Here is a 7,485-nt window from a genome sequence, read left to right as displayed (position 1 = left end):
TTTGATGCTATCTTTAGCTAACCTAAGCATTTGATTCATATCCTTAAACCTTGTCTTTTGCGAGTCCCACTACAATTGGGGCTCTAGGTTGAAATCCATACATCGTCATGAATGGACTAAAACTTGTCTCTGAATGCTTGGCATTGTTATATGCGAATTCTAATGTGGGCCAATACTGTTCCTAGGTTTACTAAGATATATCCTCAATGGCATGATTGACCCTTTCAATTTGACCATCACTTTGTGGATGATCCGCGATGTTGATATTCAAAGAAGGTTCCAAACTCATAAACACAACCCTCCAAAAATGGCTGTTAAATTTGCGATACTTCACTAACAATACCAGCTGGTAGCCCATATTACTTATAAATATGATCCACAAATAGCCTGGCTAATTCTGAAGTTTTTACCTCTTCATTGGTTGGAATAAAGTGAGCCACCTTGGTCAACCGATCCACAATTACCCACATAGAGTAGTGCCCCCTTTGTATCCTAGGTAATCCAATAATAAAATCCATGGAGATACTTATCATTGGGATCTCCAAGGGCTGTATGAGACCTCCTACCTTAAGGCATTCAACCTTAATGACTTGGCATTTTTGGCATTTCAATACATAATCTTGGACGTCCTTATCTTTTCCAGGCCAAAAGAATTTCCTCTTTAGAAGCACATAGGTCTTCTGAATTATTGGGTGTCTAGCATTGACTATCATGACACTCAAAAAGAATTTGACTCCTAATGTCATTATTATCCGAGACAAGAAGTGCGTCTTCCTTTTCATATTCTGAAGTTTGTTGAACTTAGGAACAAAATCAATTTATTCCAAAGTTCCAACTTTGGATTTCCCCGTAGTGTCGTCATATATTTGGGCATATTCAATTGCTTCTTCAAATGTCTTGAGAGAATTTCTTCTCACCTCAACCTTGTAGGTGTCTTTAAGGCCTCTCACAAAACCCCTTATCTTTTGGAATTCATCGATTCTCTTCAACTTAAAGACTGCCTCCCTATAGTTCGCTATGTACTGGACTAAAGTGTTCTTACCCATGCTACAACTCTGTCCCAAGCCTCCCAAGCTCTTTCTAGCTCATTTATAGGTAAAAACTCTTTTAAGCTTGTTCAAGTTCAGCCCAATGCCTAGGGATCCTATCATTTTCCCTGAGGTTCATCCACCATTTATAAGCCTTATTTCCAAGGGAAAGACTCGCTTCCACGGCTTGATTTTTGGGAGGGGTGTTCTCAAGTCAATGGAAGTCTTGCCATTTTTGCAAGAACGTATTTATCACATCCTTCTTGTGTTCTTTGTCTTCCTTATTGAAAATTGGTGGTTTCAAGTCCGTGAGAATGTTAGAGGTTCTTTAAGTCAAGAGGTGGACCTCTCAAGTTGACTAGGAGAAGTCGGTGATTGCGCTATGGGAGGTACCGATTGAGAATTAGATAACAAGATTTGGTTTCAGTCAGAGCTTTTAATGTATCATTAATAGTCCCTAACTGTGTTTCTATGTTTTGCATTCGAGTTTCTTGTTTGATGAATTCCAAATACGGAATTCCATAATGACCATAATCAACATCCTCCGTTTCCATACTATCCTATTGAATTTTGTTGTGCACTTCTTCACGTGTTTCCTCTTCAATAATAGCTCTTCCTTTTCTAGCTCTTTCCTCTCTTCCCTAATCATCTCATCTCTTTTTGGACTTGTCATTTAACATGCGAGTTTTTCTAGAAATTATAAAGCAAAAAACTTTATCAAAGAGAGAAAATGTGATTCCCACTCTCTTAGTATTTGTTCGAGGCCTTGGATATGTCTTCAAAGTTATCTCACTTTCTCTCTAATTCTCGATCTCGCCTTTTGATCTTGCTCTTTCACTTCCTTCGATATCGACTTCCAAATTTCCAATCCTTTTCTTTAAGTTTGGAGAGTCTAAGAATTGAAAACGATATGGATAATGGGCCTTGGTGAGCTAGAGGACGTGAAAAGGATCTTAGGATCTTTAGAAAGAGGGGGTATAAAGGAGTGATGAGGTGGCTTCTTCCAAAGTACTATAACCTTTGATGATGTGGCACCTATGTATTTGATCTACTTTTCAGTGTTCACTATTACAAGTTGAGATCACAAATCATTGTTGAAGAAAGAGAAATGATAACAAATCATTGCTTCAGTGACACAATCTTCCAAGCCAACTGATTTTGTGACAACATCGAGTGAAGTCAAGGTGAAGCAAATGACTGAAATCGTGACTGCTTCTCTCCTTAGTTGCACTTTTGAAAGCTGTATTGTCTAACATTTTTGGCTTTCTAAAGCTTCACCCAACCTTTGTGGGTTCTGCTGAGCCTCTATGGTTCTCTCCCAAGGTCAGATTTATGGTATATGGAGTCACATTTCACTTCTGAACACCAAAAAATGAGTTTGAATCAGAAGTTGGCACAGGAGTGTGTTCCATCCACCACCTTCAAAAATCCTCATTTTGAAGCTTTCAAGTGGTTGTTTTTTGTGCTTTTTTGTTTGGAATAGGTAGAACAGGTAGTGTATCTTCCATTTTTGCTCTTAGACCTTGAACAAAAACTTCAAAATCTCTAGAGAGCATAGAAAACTAGTCAACGACTGTGCCAGACTGGGAGCCACTGTTATAGATTTAAAGTAGCGAATCAAGCAATTGCTGCTATATAAAGCAACAACTAACACATGGACAGATAGTTGGCCACCCACCTCCACCCACCTCACCTAGCTCCACGTAGCAATTAATAAACTGACAGCTATCACTTTAGAGGTCGACCCCCGCTTTAAGGCTAACGGAGTGATTGAGGACTCGTTGCTGTATTGGTAGCACAGTGACTTGTAACCCGCTGCTGCTATATAAATAGTCATTGCTATATCACTCGCTGCATTATTGAGCCACTGCTATGTCACCCGGTGCTTTATTCAATCATTGCTTTATTGAGTCACTGCTATATCACCCGTTGCTATATTGCTAATGCAGCAACTACTGCCTTATTGATTAATGCAGTGATTGACAATGCAACAGCTTCTTGAGTCATTGCTTTAAGGTTAATGCAATGATTGATGCTTTAAGGGACAAGAAGACACATGAGTTGATTTTGACTGGGCGGTCAGGCGGAGTAGGCGACACATGCACTTGAGATCTGGGAGCGTGGCACTATCAGTAATGTCCGGGATCTCAACCTTAAGCTCATAGTCGGTGCAATGTCCCATGCACACTAAATCCTCAAGTTCAGAGGACGCTATGAGATTCAAGGCTGACGTGGGGGAAAACATGAACCTAAATCCTAGGGCCTCTATAGCTCCCAACTCTAGCTGTGTAATGCCCCAATCCCCCACCCCTTCCATCATAGCCTTGCGATTAAGGGAGTCATTCTCCAATCTCATGGGATGTTTCGCCTTGGCTGACCCTAGCCAAATCAATCCATTCACGAGGAAAAATAGGGTGGCTAAGGAGCAGTAAGACCCCCCACCAACTATAGTATCTGGTAATGCACTAAGCAACCCCGTACCCGTATCAGCCGAGCGACCCTCAGGGACGCACATACAGTTCTACGAGGGGGAATCCTCCTTCACATGGACTTCCAAGCCTTGGGTACCCAGGTATTGGCCTCCTAGTCCAAAAGGACGGTGGACCAATCAGATGGACTTTGGCAATAATACCTTCCCAATATCAATGGCCCCTCATCCCAATCTATTTGCAACTTGGGGGAAATATCTAGAGAGCACTTCCTTCCCCACGGCTTCATCCTATAGGCCAGTTCTACAATTGAATATACTTGTACCAATCGGTAAGACCAATGGACCCGAGCCCACTATGTATTCTCGCTCTAGGTCCCACGAGACTAAGACAATCTATTTTGAATCCTATCATGCCGACAAACCTTTTTAATCGACCCCAAGGACCAATCAACTTTGGCACTACACCAGTCCCTCAAGCACCTCTGCCCGTGCCACAGATGGTACTCATTGATGAGGTGATGAGGATCCTAGTACACGCACTAGGAAGGGGGGAGCCACTGCTAGTAATCATGGGGAGGGATACTAATGCCTCATGGAGTTGCTCGATCACAATCTCCAAGCTTATCACTAAGTTCTTAGGTGAAGGAGATTCGATCTCCCATGTAGAAAGGCTCGAGTAGATTAGTAAGACCTTTGGAGATATTGGTGACTTGGATAGAGTGAACACGTTCGGACTTAGCCTTGATGGTAAGGAAGGCCAGGGGTATAGAGCCATAGGTTCTAAAGAAAAGATTAACTGCGAGACCCTAAGGAAGGCCTTCATTGTGGATTCGATCCCACATGCCCAAAGTGGAGCCCGAACAACCAGTTGTATGAAGTTAAGCAAAGGAACGCTTCGGGGATATATTGCAAGGATCAAGCATCTCAATTCCCATTGTGAATCACATGAGAGGATGAGTGATGAGCGTTTGTTGCCTCGATTCCTTTTCGGATTAAGGGATGCAAAGTTACACGACCATCTATTCACCCTAAATCCCACATCTTTCAAGTTGTGTAGTAGCAAGATTGCCGTGCTCCTAGATGATAACATGAGGGATAAGGCCCAGCTCAAGAAGTCATCGATTGATGGTTTAGTAGTGTCTCATTCTGGTAAGACCATTAGCTCTATCGAGGGCAAGTATGTCGCCCAAGTGACTAAAGGCACAAACATCGACGAGGTAGCCACAGACCTTTTGAATCAAGTAGCCCAACATCTCAAGCCTGGTGGACTGCACTCATTGTGCCAGGTGGGGAAATCACAAAACTTCACAAGCCTGTCACCCTAACCCAATGCCCCCACCCCTGCACCACCAACGACAACCGCTATCCCTATCGGTGCCACCTAATCCAAATAATTAGGTCCAGTTAGCCTTACAAGAACCCCCCAGGACAACCAAGGACCAATTTGGGCTCAAAATTTTGCATTGCCCCCACTAGTTCTAGGTCCATAACCCCCAAAGCCTCGAATCACTCCCATAAACCAGGTGATCATCAAGGAGCCACCAAGACAGTGGGAGGCCCCTTACTACGTCTTACTACCACCAAACTTGTCTCCCTATGAGAGTCCTGTGTATCAAACTAGTCAGATGAGTCATTATGTGATGCGGGATGAACAATACATTAAGGTGTATCAAACGGTTCTTGCAATGCAGCAAGCCCGAGACATGAATGCCGTGAATCGCAAGCTGGCAATCTAGTGTTATTCTTGCCAAGATCCACACCGCGCTAGCAAGTGTCTGTAAAAAACTACTGCTGACTAGGCCATAGCCTATTATAAATGCAAAGGGCCTCACTTGCTTGGGGACTACTAATACAAGGATGATCAACCCATACCTGGGCAAACCGCAACCAATTCAGATACCCCATTATGTTTTGATTGTGGGTTGGATCATCTCTATAAAGATTGCCCTATGAGAAGGACCCCTACCGGCGAAAAGACAGTATTAACTTGCTAAGGCCAAGTATCCTCAGTATCACTGAATGTGATCATGAGGGCCTAGGCCAAGGCCATGAGTAACGAGATCCATAAGAAGACCAATAGGGAAAGCATGGCTGCATCCTCGTCTAAGGGCAAGGGTCTAGAAAATGCAGTTAAAGTGGGGAAGGTTTAGATTGAGTTATAATCCAAAGTGGCTTGGACGAAGAGACTGCAACGGTCTCCATCTCAACATCATCAAGACTGGTGGGCCGATCAAACATGGAACCCACCGTACCGTGGTATGAGGTTAGAGGCAAGGCCAGAGAGACACAATCATGAAGACGGTATTCAAGCCTAGTGGGCCAAAATGAATACCCTCACCCAGCCACCATTGAGAAGCAATGCCTAGTTGAGGCAGAGTGGTTAGTCCCTGCAGGATTTCTAGGAGATATTTGAGCAATGGCTTAAGAATATTAAGAATATGGACACCGTTCACCCCAATCATCAAGTGCCAAAGGGAGCTGCAAGGCCCCTTCCCACCTTGGATAAGGTGGATGAGATCATTGCATATAGCACTCCGATGGGGAAATCTCTACTACGACACAAGATGTTTGAGGACCCAACTTGGCCTCAAGCTGTGGAGGAGGACAGGAAGAGGACCCAACATCTTTTTATGGGTTTAAAGGACCCCAATCCAAGGGCAGATAACCAATTGGTAAACCACAACACTGGGCTCATCGCGTTCTTGTCCACAGAGATAAAGATGCCCATAGTAGCCTACTGAAAGGAAATCCTATCCTCTGCAGAGATCTCTCCAATTGGATGAATGGGAAGATGGTCAACCCATAAGAAGTCGACACTGATGCTGTCAAAGCCTCACATGAAGAGCCGATGTGCTTAAAGATACTGGTCAATAAGATGGGCCAGTACTTTGAGAGCGATGCCACAAACGCTGTAATTCTAATGTTCTGCCAAAACAAGAAGGCCATGGCTATCTTGGATGGTGGAGCAGGTGTCAATATCATCACGAAGTAGCGCTAGGAAAAATGGGGAAAACCAGAGATGGAAAGCATCAATCTATTTGTGAAATTAACTGATGGTGCAACAGCCCAGCCAGTGGGGGTCCTAAGGGAAGATAAAAAACTTGGGTCTGACCTACCAAGTTTGGTTTGTGGTGATGGATTTCCACAAGGAATCGGATGGCTATGATGTTATCCTAGGTAGACCTTTCATGTGCACCACAGGCCTATTACATGACTGGGGCCTCAAATAAAATTTATCTACGCAAGGAGAGCAAATTGTGAGGGTCGACCTATAGAGTTGGAAGGCATTGCCGATGACCGAAAATCTATTTGCGACGACTGAGTCAGATACAACTCAAAGAACCACCCCCATGAATGTTTTCCAAGCATGCAATAAAAAGATAAAGGTGAGGACTGGGATGAGCACTGGTATGCTCCATTGTCAGAGCTCGAGGTATACCAAAATTTGATGGAATGTCTTGGCAACCATAGACGGTGTCTGTTAATAGGAAAGCAAGCCGAGTGATTCTAAAAGTATGTAAAGAAGAACAAGCGTGCTAAAAGTAGGTTCAACAATCAGCTCGTAGTCTGCACGTCTAAAAGCGCATCTAAACGCGTGTCTACATTATGTTTTAGACGCACCTATAGATGCGTTCCATAGTACAGATGCGGTGTTAGATGCGCTTTTAGACGCGCCACAGAGTTTTGACATTTACAACTCATGCAAGAACACATTTTTTGGGTTGTTTATCTGTAGGATGTCTTCATCTTCAACAAGTAGCTCCATTGAGGATGAATCCCTCCGTACCAACCACCATCACGAAATGTGGTTGGAGTAAAAAATCAAATGTACATGTGATCGATGTCGAGGAAACATGTATCGTGCATGCAGAATTACACTCAATCACGTCTCAAAGTATGGAGAATGGGATGCGATCGTAAACATGGTAAGTGTTAAAGAGTTAAGGTTGATTGAGATACCTATGGGTGTTCATGTGTTTGAATTATGATCCCGTTTTAATTTGATACAGGAAGCAGTGCCACACC

Source organism: Dipteris shenzhenensis, chromosome 3 (genome assembly GCF_047967505.1).
Source record: "Dipteris shenzhenensis isolate YYH24624 ecotype China chromosome 3, Dip_SZ_1.0, whole genome shotgun sequence".
Lineage (NCBI taxonomy): Eukaryota > Viridiplantae > Streptophyta > Polypodiopsida > Gleicheniales > Dipteridaceae > Dipteris > Dipteris shenzhenensis.
The sequence above is the reverse complement of the archived record's forward strand: the minus strand, read 5'-3'. Positions refer to the sequence as shown.